Genomic DNA, 16,160 nt, shown 5'->3' on the forward strand with positions numbered 1-16,160 from the left:
AGAAAAATATAATCCCATATTTTGTATTATTTGAATATAAGGCAAATGTTATCCAGAATTGGAAATGTCAGATAATTTCTGTGAGTCTCCAGAAGGTTCAAATTAGGTTAAAAGTAACAAGAACACTCATCTATTTTGGCTTTCAACAAGGTTAGATATTAGTTTCCTGGATAAATTCAATGAGTGTTTTCAACAAATATAGAGTTTAAACTATAATTACACGTCTTAAAGGTACTAATAATTTGCAGTGTTCCTGCCAAATAAACAGAATTTATGAGAGTCAAACACTTGTGATTATTGAGTTGTTACTGGTATAGCCAACTATAGATTGAGGAACTTTATTTAGACAGCCACATCATTCCAAATTTTGGCTACATTTAGTGGAGTGCTACAGGAGCCTTTTGGATCAAAGGTGCCTTGTGTCAATAGTACAGTGAAGGAATATCCCTGATGTGAAATGAGCTTTCCATTTTGACTTCACTCAATCCTCATCCCCCCAAAAACTCTCCAACTGCATCTTGTGTATATAATTTATCTGTCAATTCTCTCAAAAAGGAGAGCTTATGTTACTTGGAGGGCCTTCATGCCAATTCCAAAATGAAAAGCAATACACACTGCCAATGCAGCAATTGCCTGTAGGCTTATTGAATTTCTTTCTTCACTCCTACTCACCACCAAAACCCGCTCAAGGAAAAGAAAAAATCCCCCTAAAAAGCTTGTTAGAAGTCAACAGAACTGAAAGCTGATAAAATACTAAGTGCTTTTCCTGGGGTGAAGAAAAAGGAAAAATTAGATGTTAAACATTACTAATGGGTTATTGTGTATGTGCTTTGCTCCTGAGAGCCAGACTCAGCAGGACTGCTGAATGCGTAGGCAGAGGGAGCCACAAAGAGATATATGTGGTGTTAGTTCAAGGCCACATATTCCAGTACCCCACCATGCTCCCTTTATCCTCACTTCCCCTACAGCTTCTGAGTACCATGTAGAGAGCCAGCACAGCCCCCCCTTCCCTCTGTTAGTGCCACACTTGTGGGAAGAGTAAATGGATCTAAGGGGATATCCATCAGCTGGCAGGTAGCAAGTGGCATCAATCCATTTGTTAAATATCCATGATGCAGGAACCATCAACCCAGCATTGCCACTTTTGGAGCAGCAGGGAATTTGAGATGCAGTATTTTCCCCCTGTGGGTTTTTCCATCTGTATTGTTCCCAAACTGAGGAGTTATTATGGACCCATAGAAGGGAGTAAAGGTAAAGGATGTGAAGTCATGGGAGAAGCCTCTGCTCCAGAAGAGTGTTTGAAGGGGATGTCTAAAGAAACAGGAGAAGGCAAAGGGAGGAGGAGCCTGGGGAAAGTACAAGGACAGTGTGAAACAACATACTGCTCGTTATGAAAAAGAGAGAAAAGAAGCTGTCAGATGAGAAGAATCAAAAAGTACTAGACAAAGTCAGGAAGAAATTAGAACAGAGATACAGACAAGATAAAAACTCCAGATAGCCACAAACAGACAGGAGAAGTGTTAAATTTGCATCAGTGCATGGAGCACATCAGCCAATGACACTGGTTGAAATGTAATTTCTAAATATTTGTTGGTGTTAGTGGTAATAACTGGGACATAAAACCTGGACAAAACATGACAGGAAAAGGAAGAGGATGAAAATGCTCTGCTGTGTTTGTCTTTTCATTTTATCTGTTTTCTGTGTATTGGCTCATTAGGTATCCTGCCTGCCTGCCAAGAGAGAAACCATTTTGGGTTTGCATATTTGTAGCCATATGGGGAAAAGATACAGTGTTCTCCCTGAAGAAAATTGTTTTCTCTCTAATGTAAGATAAGATATTTTGGACACACCATGCTGTTTGCATGGAAATATTACAGTTGGGGAGTTACATGGCAGAAACAGAAATGGAATAATAAACTTGAGGGAAGTAATCTGGTTGGCAGCTTATTGGAGCTTTTGGTTAGTATTTATGACAATCCAAAGGCTTCTGGTACCACAAGAGTCTTTCTTTTCTTTTTGGTTTATTTGTGATGAGAGAAAAATGACAGAAAAGATCCAATTTAAAATTTCCAACATATTTATATTTTTTCTCTTGTGTTTGGAATGGTGATTTATTAAGTGACAGGGAAGAAGACCTGCCACTGGGGAAATGGCACACTGCAGCTCTTGGGATCCATTGGACAAAGCCTCCAAGCTCTAATTTGCACAGGAACTCTTACAAAATGCCACAAATAAATAATATAATGTGGGGATGGCTGGCAGCAAGAAGTCACTGCAGTCCAAACCTCCCTGAGCTAGAGAAGTCTGGCTGAATGGTCCTTCCTTTCAACAAGGGGTAGAAGGTTTCTCATGTTGGGGCAGCCTGCCAGGAACATTAAGAATCAATTTATTATTGCTAGACTGATCTAAAATGAGGATAAAAATTTCCAGAGCATAGTTGTTCCAAGCACTATAGGTGGCTTGCATATCTTGATGCTGTCAAATATCCTGGAATATGGAACTAGAAATGTTGCTGTTGTGCTAGTCAGGAACTTCCAACTCCAGACCTGCTTTCAAGATCCTTCCACATGGTGCTACCAGATGCATCTATCAAACTTATGAATGGAAAAGGTATAAAGTTCACCAAAAAATTAGGGCCTTAAGCCTATTCTTTACATTCTTCTGATGTGCCCCCAAAAGTTTTAGTAAATAGCCTTAGGCTACCTCATAAGGATATTAGTAGCAGTGAGGATGCTGTGGTGCAGGACTTGGTGCAGATGAAGAATTCCAGATAAGACCTGGGTGTTCTCAGCAGGTGTGCACAGCCCATGGTGAATCCCAAAACACTGGTGCTCTGCTGGCACCTGTCTGCTGGCTTACCCTTGGAGTTTCACTTGCAGGACAGGCTTAATCTGTGTGTTAAAAATCCCCTAAACTATAGCAACGTTGGGATTCCTCTGTAAATGCCAGAAAGTGAGGATGTGCTGTGTTCCTGCAGCACTAGGCACACTGTGTGCTCCCAAAATTATCTTGCTTTCAGGTGAACAGCATAGCTATCTATACCTCTATGTCTGGCATCAAGTCTGGGACAAGAGTAAAGAAACTATAATCTTCTAAAACTGAGAGAATGGTGTTTCATAATTTTTTGTTTCAACAATAGTTAGTGATAAAGAAACCAGAAAGATGTGTTAGTTTGCAGAAAAGTTTTATTAGTTTCATGGGCAGAAATGCATAAGAATACAGTATTCAACCACTTTCTTCAGCCAGGCAGTGGGAATACAATTAGTGGGGAATGTCTTTGAAAACCATTACCCCATCTGTCTTCATACCAGAGGCTGAATTAGTGATTTAAAATCGTCTCATTTTCAGGTGTCTACATCCAAAATTTAAACCTGCTATGCCTTCTACAGCTGCAATCTAACCCTTGAGACTTCTGAATTCCCCATATGGCCAAATGCCCAATCTCATACATGCAGGCTGAACTTTGCAGGAGCTGAAGTTGTGTTCATTTTCCTGGAGTCCATCCCAGCTGGTCAGCATTCTCTGAGACCTGTCCTGTCAGGAAAACAAACAAAGAAGATGAAGAGGGATTTGTCAGCTGTATAGCCTGAGTGCATGCCCAGGACATTTAGAGCCAGGCTTATGTCCCTCTTTTTCCTGATTTCAGAACAAGGATTTGAACCTCAGCATCTCACCTTTCACAGGGCACTAGGGGGCTTTTCTGGTTTTGCAATTCCTAAATGATTTTTGGAGCAGGTCTGCCCCAGCAGGTTTGATAATTGGTCTCTTATAATCAATGTTTTTGCATTTTTCAAAGCAAACCGGCTATATCTAAAAAAAGAAACAATCTATTCCTTGGGAATCCAGTGACCCCCAACTCAAATGCTTTCTATACCTTGTGTACAATATGATGCAGTTTATGGAAAGGTTTTGATATAACAAAAACTTTCCAGCAGTAAACAAAGTGACAAAGTGGATTTATTTTTCCTGAGGTATCAGCTAGTGATATCTGAGAGATAAGAGATATCTGCAACAGCAATCATTCTTAGCAAAACAATGCTAATTGCTTACTTCAGGTGGTTGTCTCAAAGGGTGGCTTTCTTCTACTGCTTGTTTGAGCAAGTGACAAAGTATTGCAGGATTCTTTGTCCTCACATTGGACGTGCAAGGAATATATAGTTTGGGTTTGTACCCAAACTTAATTTTTTATTAAGAATACTAAATTTTTTTCATTAGCTACTCTGGTGTGTTTTCTCTATTAATGTACTACTTGCTTTTGCAAGAAACTCTCCACTTACAGAGTATCTTGCTGGAAGATTGAAAAAGCAAATAATGAAAATCATAATGTTGTGTGTGTTGCACAGTCAAATGGAAAAGCAGTTGTTGACAATTTGGCATTTAATTAAACATGCTGCAGCTACCTCAGCCAAATCTCTCACCCAGTGTAAACAACACCAGCAGGTTAGATGTTAAAATAATATTTGTAATATAATTTTATGGCCTCTGCTCTGCTGGATCTGGGATTGTATGGTGATGACAGTTTATCAGCCTCATTAGGCTGTCCACAACCAGGTCCAGATCTTTTGTCCTCAGGCTTCCTAAGCAGTCTCAGACTTGACACCTCAAAAAAGTATCTATTTCACTGTGCCAGCTCAGAAGACCCACCACTCATTTTCCCAGTTCAAGAGAGGCATGGGCTTGCTGGAGTGAGCCCAGGAGATGGAGACTAGAGCATCTCACTTGGGAGAAAAGGCTGAGAAAGCTGGGACTTCTAGTCTGGAAAAGAGAAGGCTCAGGGGGATCTTATCCATATGTACACATAAACACCTAGTGGGATGAGATGAAAAAGAGCAAACCAATCTTCCCACTGTTGTCTGGTGGCAAGTTGAGAGGCAGTGGTCACAAAGCTAAAAATCTAAATTCAATCTGAACACGAAACCCACCCCCCTCCCCCTTTTTTTTTCACTCTGAGTATGACCAAACACTGGCCCAGATCAAACATTTTTAGTCTGAGTGTGATCAAACACAGGTTTCCCAAAGGGTTCCTTGGGCATATCTGGGCAACCAGCTGTTGCCACATGAGCAGGAGGTTGGAGCAGGTGACTTTCAGAGCTCTGTTCCAACCTCAGCCATCCTGCAACTCTGTGATAGTTTCCTTGTACATGAGACCACTGAAGGGAAATGTGCCAGCACCAAACACTGCACCATTCCCAGATTTAATGCAAAACTATAACATGGCAATGCAGCTGTGCCAGAGCTAACATCAGGCTCCAGAAATCACTGACAGTGTATTCTCCAAGACATGGGTCCAAGGTCTCCCCTAAGTACAAATCATACACACAAGAACAATAGTTGGAAATGCCCAAAATAAATTTCTCCCAGCAACTTCAATATGATTGTGGCCAGGATCTGGACAGGACAGGGCTGAGTTCTGCTGCAGGTCTGAAAGCAAGCTTGGTTTGATGATCCTCTGAAGATGAAGTAGTGTCTTGCTTCTGTTGTGAACATCTGAGTCATACCTTGAGCATAAACATGAATGGAAGGGGTCCTGGAGGAATCATCTTCACTTAAAGGTAGTTTGCATTTTGTATTTTACAGGAGCAAAGGGTTTTTCCAGAGTAAAGCATTTTTCAGGAGAAAACTTTAATTTAAGGATGATATATGATTAGAGAGAGTGAGAAAAACATCAGTGGAATGGAAAAATCTGCTCTAAGTCTTGCCAAGAGTTTCATGCTTCTACTCTCTTGCTGCTCCTGTCATTGGTAAGCATGATTTGCTACCTTCCCAACCCATAGGCTTACATAAACTTTTCAAAACTTCTCCCCTCTTTCCATATTCCCATTTAATAATGGCTGGTTTTACTGTTGTGAGCTGTGGTTTGCTTTGTTTTGGCAGCTTCTGGATGCCCTGCTGCTGGCTGGGCAAAAGCTCCTGCTCCTGTACCCTCCATGGATAATGCCCTTTACCCTTATCCAGACCTCCTCCAAGCAGTCAGTGGTCATTTTAGATAAAAGGTTAGCAGGATAGTTTCCTCACAAAACTTTGTGCTGTGATCTTTTCATCCCAGTCTTGGACATCTTCTGTGCCTGCTGCTTTTTGCTCTAAGTACATCATGTCCAAGCACAGAGAGAATTGAAATTTGAGAGTTGAAATTTGAGAATTCACCCTCGTGGCAGTAATTTCTTATCACAAAAAGAGCATGGAAAAACGTACCTAGCTAGACTGGTTTTATGTGGTGTTCCTGCCTTTCTTTTCCATCCTCTTCCTACAAATGATCATAATTTCAGCATCAAAATTCTGTAGCATCATATGTGAATTATACCTGAGGCAACAAAGCAATATTCACACAACCTTTCACAGAGCCACAGCTTCCTCAGCTGACCCAGCAAGCAGGTACTTGGCTGCACCAGTGTATCAAATGACATTAGAGAAGCAGGTACCAATAGAAAGCATCTTGTCATGGGTTGCCTTTCACTTGGATGACAAGATATCTCAGTCTGAGGTACCTGAATGAGGCTCAACAAACACTGCTAGTGCTGGGCACTTTTTGGTTGTGCTCTCATCCTTGTCTTGTGAAAGGCATTTTTTAAAAGTCATGAAGCCTTAGGCAGCTGTAGGCCAGTGATGCAGACACCTCTGCTCCCATCACAAATGCTCAAAAGCTGACACACCCAAGGCAGCACATGGGGCTACTGAGGAAAGTCCTGGAGGAGCTGGGTTACACTTGCCTGTGAGTGATGGTATTTGGGAGGCAGCAGTGCTCCTGCACCTCTCCAAAGAGCCACCCTAAGGGAGTTACTGCTTTAACCAGTGGGGAGGGTTGAAAAACATGGTCAGCATGTGCCCTTACCTACAGCCAATTTGTCAAAGAGCAGACACAAATCCATAATTTTGTTTTTAAAATTACCTTGTAAGGTCATGCGTCTCTTTGATACTGTTCCATGCAGCTGAAAAAACACATCCTGTGATGGGTGAACAACTGGCTCACGGGCTGGGCACAAAGGGTTACAGTGAATGGGGTGACATCAGATGGACACCTGCCACTAGTGGGGTTCTGCAGGGTTCAATCCTCCCCCCTGTGCTCTTCAACATCTTCATTAATGACTTGGGACTGGAAGGGATACTGAGCAAGTTCTCAGGCAGTGCAAGACTGAGAGGAGCTGCTGAGTCCCATGAAGACAGAGAGTCCTCCCAGAGAGACCTCGACAAATTTTAGAACAGGGCAACCACCAACCACACACAGTTCAGCAAAGGACAGTGCTGGATTCTGCTCCTGGGATACAACCCAGGATGTAGGTACAGCCTGGGGAATGAGATGCTGGAGAGCAGTGCCAGGGAAAGGGCCCTGGGGGCTCTGGTCCATGGAAGTTGGATACAAGTCAGCAGTGCCCTGGCAGCCAGGAGGGCCAGCCCTGACCTGGGGGGCATCAGGCACAGCATCACCAGCCAGGCAAGGGAGGGATTGTCCTGCTCTGCTCTGAGCTGGGGCAGCCTCACCTCCAGTGCTGGGGGTGGCTTTGGTGACACAAGACAGAAAACTATTGGACAATGTCCAAGGGAGAGCAACAAAGATGCTGAAGGGTCTCAAGGGGAAGCTCAATGAGGAGAGGCTGAGGTCACTTGGTCTGTTCAGCCTGGAGAAAAGGACATTGAGCAGAGACATCACTGCAGTTACAGCTTCCTCATGAGGGAAGAGGAGGGGCAGGACTGACCCCTGCTCTGTGGTGAGCAGGGACAGGACCCAGGGAATGGCCTGAAACTGTGTCAGGGGAGGTTTAGTTTGGATATTGGAAAAAGGGGACATCAGAAGGTGGCTGGACACTGGAACTGCTCCCCAGGGAAGTGGTCACAACACCAGCCTGACAGAGATCAAGAAGTGGATTTTCTCAGAATTCATCTGATAAACCACACTGGCAGGGCTAGGGGCATAGACTGTAAATAGTGATACACATTTCATGTCTGTTTTGCAATTAAGGTTTGAGAATGTGTTTGCTGGAGAGGGTCTCAGCCTTCCACATTTGCCAGTTTGAGGTAGAAGCAAAGCCTCCAGGATCTTTGAAATCAAGCTAAATGTTGCTATGGAGTGCAAAACCTCCATCTGAGAAGCAAGCAAAGATTTTTTTTTTTTTTAATTATTACTAAAATTGTTATTTCCATTTTGGATTTAGGTGCAGCAATTCAGGTAAAATTTAGTTGCAGATATTCAAATATGTTCTTCAGGGATTTAGCCCCTGGTTTCTATCCCATATATATAAGGGGTAAGAGACAAGGTACCTTACCTTTCCTTAATATTTAGAAAGCATTTAAGTTTTGAAGGTGGCACTTTGTAAGGGGCCAGCAGTAACACAACACAAATTCCCTTTTAAAAATCCCTTGCCTGAAATTGTCCCATCCATATCCCTCTGCATCCCTCTGCATCCCTCATGAGGGGCAGATAAAATGTGGATTTTGATACTTCAACAATTGCTTACTGTGCAAGATGCTGTTCCCCAGAAGTACTAAACAGCAGGGAGTGGACTTGGGCCCAGAGATATTATTAGATGTATTCACCAAGCCAGCTGTCAGTCAGAAAATATTCATCTGCCAGCTGTGTGCCAAACCAGCACTGGGGTAAAGGAAGGTTTGGGACTGTCATGAGGGTATTGAAGATGATCAGTAGCTTTTTTTAGACTGAACTGTGTGGTTTGTAATATTCCCCTTGTTAATTTTCATGCTAGTTAAAAAAAATCCAAACTTAGGATTTTCTCCAAGGAGAGAAGTTGACACTAAATAATGAAAATCAACACAGAGGTCCAGCTGATCTGAAAATATCCCTCAAAGTGATGATAAAAAACTTCAGTATTGAGTTCAGGGAAAAGAAAGTGGAATATCTGCATTTGGCATAGCCTCACATACTCCTCTCCTTTAAAGGGCTCAGTGGACAGAAAAAAAATGTCCAAAATAAAGCAGAAATTAAATCTTCTAGATTATCATATGTATTATTCTGCCAGTGCATGACTGAGTCCTTTAATACTTATTTAAGCCTTGCAGTCCCTAAGGAGCATGATTTATGGGCTTTTTGCTGCTCATCAGAAGATAGGCATGGCTACAGGCTGCAAGCACTTTCCTGCTGTGGTTCGTGTTTTGGCTGCAGCAGTGTTCCCAGCCCCTGGGGCACTGCTGGAATGGCAGCCATCACAGCTTCTCTGCCCTGTTCTCTAATTTAATTTTACTTTGAAGAATTGTTTCTGAAGAATGATGACCTTAAATTTTCACTTTTTTTTTTTTTTCCCTTTATGTTTTATCTCTATTTTATTTTAAGGACAGAAATTAGTCTAATTTTGGTTCCAGAAGATAGATATGGTACATTTCTCCAAAACTTACAATGAAGTAAAAGCTGACATTCAGCTCCCATCATGACTGGCAGGATGTAAAGTTCAAACAAAACAATATTCTACTGTGGTTTATTGCACTTTTTTAAAATTAAGAGCTGTATTTTTGTGACTCTCACATTTTAAAAATATGTCTTCAGTTATATCTGTACAATTCCTCTGACAAATTGAAAGTAATCTCTTTTGTTGCCCTTTCACCAAGACCCTTCCTTTCTGTACTTAGGTTTTTGTACAAGGTCATGTCAGGGATGGGCATCCCAAGTGCACTGAGATCCCCTTTCCTATTCCTGTCACTATTTACTCCCCCAGTGTGGGATCACTGCTCCAGGCTCTCTCCTGAGCTGGGCTAAAGGAGCTGACAGTGTTTCAGAGAGAATGTTCTTGAGTTCTCTTTTAATTTGTTTTCCTGAGCTGTTTGTTCAATATATAAGACAAGGAGTAAGCAATGATGTGACAGTGGAAAAGTATAATATTCTGCAGATTATAAAACTGCCTTGAACATATGTTTTTTTATTACTGGAGACAATTTTACTTTTGAAACTTGGTGTAGATTAACTACACAAATTCAGGATTTTATCTAAGAATTCTCAACTGTCCAAAATTCTTTTAAAACTCCCTTCTTTATTATCATTTGGCAGAAATACTTCTTGTATATTCCAACAAATATTGCAATCCCTTTATTGCTAAATAGATATGCTGGAGAAAACATACACTTAACATCACAACATTTAACACTTAGCCTTTATTAACATTAAATAGTAAATATCTCTAAATTCTACTTGGAAAACACATCCAAAGCCAGTTACTAAATTAGAAGGTTACTAAGAAAAGAATGTTGAATACAACATGTGTCTATGCTGAAGAATGCTACTGTTACAATAAAATAACCCATGAATTCTGACATTTCAATAAAAAATAAAAATAAAAAATATCACTTTTCTCATTTTGAGAGCCACTTTTGATTGTCATTCCTCATTGTGGTAACACTTCTGTGTTTACAGGTACACAATCATCTTTACTCCCTTTCCTTTGCAACCAACAGAAACAGCAAATTAGACATTGCAAGGTGATAGGGTTAGTCTCAAAGATGTCATTTTTAAGAAATATCTTAATCATTTTCTCTGTTTGATGCATAGATGATAAGGAAATAGAGGAAAAAGTAGAAATAGAAAGTAAACACACATTTAAAACAGAATATATTATGAATATATATAATTTTATACATATTTATATATATATATAATTCAATACATAAATATATATTTTCAAACATATATATCTTTTCAGGTATAAATGGGAGCTTATAAGATGATGGGCTTTGCAGAGAAAAGCAAAAGGGCAATGATTACAACAAGGTTTTCTCTGGAGATATGGCAAAAATTTTCACTATGAGGATGGACAAGCACTGGAAGAAGTCACCCAGAGAACCTGTGGAATCTTCCACCTTGAACTTTCTCAAACCTCAGCTCGATAAGGCTCTCAGTAATCTGACCTAACTTTGAAATTGGCTCTGCTTTGAGCAAGAGATGATCTTCCATAGTCCCTTCCAAATTCAGTTACTCCATGACTTTTTGTGCAGGGAGGGGTGGGATTCTATGTGTATGACAGATAAAGCAGTGATTGCATGAAGCTTAGGGCACATGATGTAAAATCTTTGTAAAAAAAAAAAAAAACACAAATACCAGCTCACCGTTTCATCTTTGCATTCCAGGTCCTTGTGAAGCAGTTTTGTTGAGGCCATATTAGAGCAAATTTAAACCCATATATATGTGCAGAAAACTTCCCCTGTAACTATAGTGCCATGAAAAGCATTGCAAAACAGAAAGCCTGAACTTTGGTATGCATTAATTTTTCAGTAATTTACTCATCTATATGCTGGCAAACTCAAATCACCATTCTCCAGAAGAAGTGGATTTTCTGCAGCTGTCAGGATGGAATTTGAGCTCTCATGTTCAGAGTGTAGTATCCACACAGGAGGACACTGGCTCTTGCACACTCCAAGAGAGATTTGGTGTCCAAAGCTGGCAGGCAGGAACCAGTAGTCTGGTGCCAGTCCAAACTGGGAAAGAAGGATACACACCATTTAGAACATATTTTTCTTACTGTGTTCTGTGTTCTTTCTTCTCTTTATTTTTTTTTTCCAGAAAGAACGGAAAATTACATTTGAGAGCTTCAGAAGTTATTTTAGAGATGTTACCCCCTTTCCCCTATATTTTCTTCTCTGAGCCCTTAAAAAAAACATACAGCTTTGATGAATTGATAAATTTTAGGCAAAATGCTCATGGATGCTGTTGGAAGTTCTGCAAGAGCAAAGCTTGCACAAGGAGGTAAAAAGGGAGGAGTTGGATCATGCTTAGAGAGGGAGAAGAGTCAGAAGGATGACAATCTCTTGATCTCCCCAGGGTTTGAATGAAGTGATGTTGTCCAGAGGTGTGCAGGGCAGTCCTCTCAGCCTGTTTTGGGAGCTCATGGGTTTTATAGGATTGAGATCACGAAGGTTGGCAGGGTCCTTGGAGGTCCTGGGTGCAACCCCTTGCTAAAATCAAGTAAAATCAGCAGAGGCCAGACCAGGCTGCTTAAGGCCTTGCTGTAGGAAGAAGAGTCCACAGCTTCTCTGGGCAAAACCCTTCCAGCTCTTATTCATCCTCAGAGGGAAAATTATTTTCTATTATACTCAGCACAAATCTCCCGTTTCAGTACATGACCACTGTCTCCTGTTCTTCTGCCCAGCTCCTCCATAAGGTGCTCAGTGACCTCCTCATAGGTGTGGAAAGGAACAGTTTGGCTCTCCTTTAAATCCTTTCCTCCAGGATGAACAAGCCCAGCTTCTTCAGCTTTCCTCCACAGGACTAGTGCTCCAGCCCCCAAACATTGTGGTTCTCCAGTAGTCTTGCTCTGGTTTGGGGAGATCTCAAACTGGGCGCAATGTTTAATTACTATTATTATTATTATTTCAGATGACATTTTGAAGAACTAATGAATTAAGTGTATTTTAAGAATTTAAAGAAGGTAAAAACTGACTTAGGAATAATAAGTTTGAAGCTATGTTTTATATAAATATATTTCTTTTTGGAGGTTAGATATAAAGCTTGTCAGATTCATTCATTTCTTTCACTGAAAATAAAGATATATCTTTGCTAGCAATGTAATGCTGCTAAGACTCACATGTTATTGCTGAGATTCTGTCTTAAGAAAGATCATGACTTTCATGTAGCAATGAGTTGCCCATTTATGAGAATATGGAGAAATTTCTTTTAAAGTAAACCTTAGTGTTGTTCATTTTAAGATGATGAAGTTAGGATACCTACAGATCAAATCCTATGGAGCCCAATAAAGAATGGAAAGATTCAATTACAATTACTTTATATTGCAAAAGCAGCAGTACTTTGGCTTTAATACAGCTGAAATGTAGAAGGTAAGATCTTTTACAGTCAGTGAAACCTCTGTGGAGCACAACACATAAAAATTCATTTTCTATGAACTGAAATTTAGTTCTAGAAAATAATATGGTTTCTGAACAGTGTGTAATGAATCATCTCAGCAGTATTCAAATACATTAATTTGGCTGCTGAGTGTTTTGAATAATCTATGTGAAATACACCCATTCTTAGCTGTCCCCATTGCTAAAGCTGTTGCCCAGACTGTCATCATCTGGTATTTCAATCATTGCCACATCATCTGCTTGGGCCTAGACTAGAGCATTCCTTCTATGACTGTGTTAATTGAACATGCTCAGATAATTTTCCCAGTTCCTCAGTGTGCCAAAGCCCCCTTAGGATGAGAGCAGTGCTCATTAGAGTCACAGCACACACAAGGTGCCTTTCCTACAGCCAGTTCCTCTCTGTTAACTCAAGTGAAGCTGCAGAGACAAAGCTCTACCATGTCCTACTGAACTCATCCCAGTACTTTTCCTTTCTCTGCTTTTTAATCTCTTGGAGCCCCTGATTTTTCCCCTCTGACTGTAAAAATGCTCTGGGCTCTACAGACTGGTTTGGCTTCCAGGCCACTGACAGCACACTTTGAGAGATGCCAGCCATCTTCAGTGCCAGCAGGACACCTGTCAGGAAGCCCTTTCATACTTCTATTTCAGACACTTCCAGAAGTGGAGCTGTGTTAGTGGGGAGGTCCTGGTATCACTGCTTGCAAAAAGGACTGCAAGACTCTAGATAACTGTAGAGTCAAACCTGCATAATTATGGGTTTGTAGACATGAAACTGTAAAGGGGATTAGTTCCTGGAGTCCTCACAAAAGTGTAGCTAACACCTTTGTTTTATTTCCCCTTCTTGTAGTTTGATCTCTGTCCCTGGCATCAAATCTTGGGAGGATCTCTAGGGTGCTGGTACACTTATTTCTACATCAGAAAATCACAAACACATGCACTAAAGATAGTGCTAGTGCTGTCTAGAGTACACATGTCACATGGAATTAGAATGGATACAGGAACTACACATCTTGAAGAGTTCCAGCTGACAGTAAACACACTTGACTGAAATAAATTATGGCCTCAGTTGCAACAAGTTTTATAGAAAAGTTTCACTGTGTAAGTAGATTGGGGAAAATAAAGACCATAAACCACATATATACATGTCTTTTTTCGGCACTCTTATGCTTAGTATCCACTCCAAACCCACTTGGATACCACTGACACTGAGCTAGACTGACCTTGACTCACTGAGTTCTTAGATTTGTGTTAGTTAGTTGACAGGTAACATCTTTGTAATTCTTAGATTATGATAACACTGAAAGGTACTGGTGCTTTGCACAGCACAATGGAATCTCACACACTGTAACCCCATAATGACAGTTACAATAAAATATTTTGCATCAGAAAATACTCATATCACATAATCATAAAATGGCTTGAATTGGAGGGGACATTAAGGAACATTTAGTTCTAACCTTCCTGTCATGACAGGGACACTTTTCACTAGACCTGGTTGTTCAGACTTCCATCCAACCTGGCCTTGAGCATTTCTAGGGATGGGGCAGCCACAGCTTCTCTGGACAATCTGTGACAGTGTCTCACCACCCTCACAGTAAAAAATCTCTTCCTAAAAGCTAATATAGCACTAGTCTCAGTTTGGAGACATCCCCCCTTGTGTGACTACAGCCCCTTGTAAAAATTCTCTCTTCTCTTTTCTTGTAGGCTCCCTCCAGGTACTGGAAGGCTGCAATTAGGTCTCCCCAAAGCCTTCTCTCTTCCAGACTGAATAATTCCATTTCTCTCAGGCTTTCCTGAAAAAGTGCTCCATCCCTCTAATCTTGGTGGGCTCCTTGGGACTCACTCCAACAGATCAATGTGTTCCCTGTGCTGGGAACCCCACAGCATTCCAGGTGTGTTCTCACAAGAGCAGAGGGACAGAATTGCCTCTGTCCACCTGCTGGCCACCCTGCTTTTGATGCACCCTAGGACATGTTTGGCTTTCTGGGCTGCAGGTCCACATTGTCCAGCCTCTCATCTGCCAGCAAACCCAATTCCTTCTTGGCAGGGCTGCTCTTGTATTGGTACTGGGGATTGTCCCAGTCCAGGTGCAGCACCTTGCAGTTGGTCTTGTTAAACCTCATGAGATTCCCATGTGCCCATTTCTTGAGCTTTTCCATGTCCCTCTGGATGGATCCCATCCTTCAGGTGTGTAAGCTGCATCACCCAGTTTGGTGTCTTTTGCAAACTTGGTAAGGATGCACTCAAACCCTACTGTACTGTGACTTTAAAAAATGCTTGTATTTTATACTAGTGGTTAAACTGGTGTAATGCTACTACTGTATACTAAAATATAAAGAAGGGTAGCACAGGGATTAGAGAAATATCTGAGAGCTTGGAAAGCTCAGGACACAGTTTCATACACCCCTTTTGATTTCAGGCAAGTTATTTACCCTCTTTGTAAGGCAGTCTTCAGTATGGAAACTGATACTGATCCTTCTCTGCTCCAGAGCAATATTATACAATAAATGCAGTCAAAAATTCTGAGGTCTCAGGATGGTATGGCAAACACTACACAGTCAGACTTCACTTGTCTGTGGTTAGATTGTTCAGGCCATGGATGAAAAGCCAGCTCGGGTCTAACACGATATATTAGCTCAGGCACAGTGCCACATGAATGCAGTTATGCTTTCTTAGGCCAGTTCTGCTGTGGAAAGAGTACATCTGCTTTTGTGAGAACCTTGCTGGCTCCATCCCGAGGCAGCTCAGGTATTTCAGCACCAGAATTATTGGCGCAGAGTTTGGGGGGAGGAGGCAAGAAGGAGGAGCAGAAACACCCAGCACAGACCCAGCCTCGATCCTGGATCCAGCTGGGTTTATTAGACCTGGCTTTGCACCAGCTGTACCAGATCCACGCAGCCTCCCAGATTTGCACCTGCTCCAGAGTCCCGGGTCCGACGGGGCTCATTAGGTCAGGCACAACCAATGAGCACCCCAAGCCAAGAGTCACGGTCTGGGCAGACCTGTAGTGCTGGGGAACAGGCTGAGTGAGGAGCAGAGAGAGAAATGGCACTGTGGAGTCCGTGTAGTGGATGCTATGAGGAATTAACAGACTTTCTTTTATCAAAACTAAATTTACTTGGAAACCCTTGGCATCCCCCTTGTTTCAGCCTTCCTTATCTATACCATTGGGATTCCCATTTTCTAGCTTTACAATACTTTTGCCAAGTAGAGATGTGGCTAGAAACTAGTACAAATCACTAACTGAAGTCACACTTTAGGACTTCTGGAGACATCTTGCCAAGACAATGAAAGTGGTATTTCAAGGAAGAGACTTTGAAACGTGTGAGATCAGACTTTAGGAAGCCAGAAGAAAAGCCGGGGGTGGG

Source organism: Oenanthe melanoleuca, chromosome 2 (assembly GCF_029582105.1).
Source record: "Oenanthe melanoleuca isolate GR-GAL-2019-014 chromosome 2, OMel1.0, whole genome shotgun sequence".
NCBI lineage: Eukaryota > Metazoa > Chordata > Aves > Passeriformes > Muscicapidae > Oenanthe > Oenanthe melanoleuca.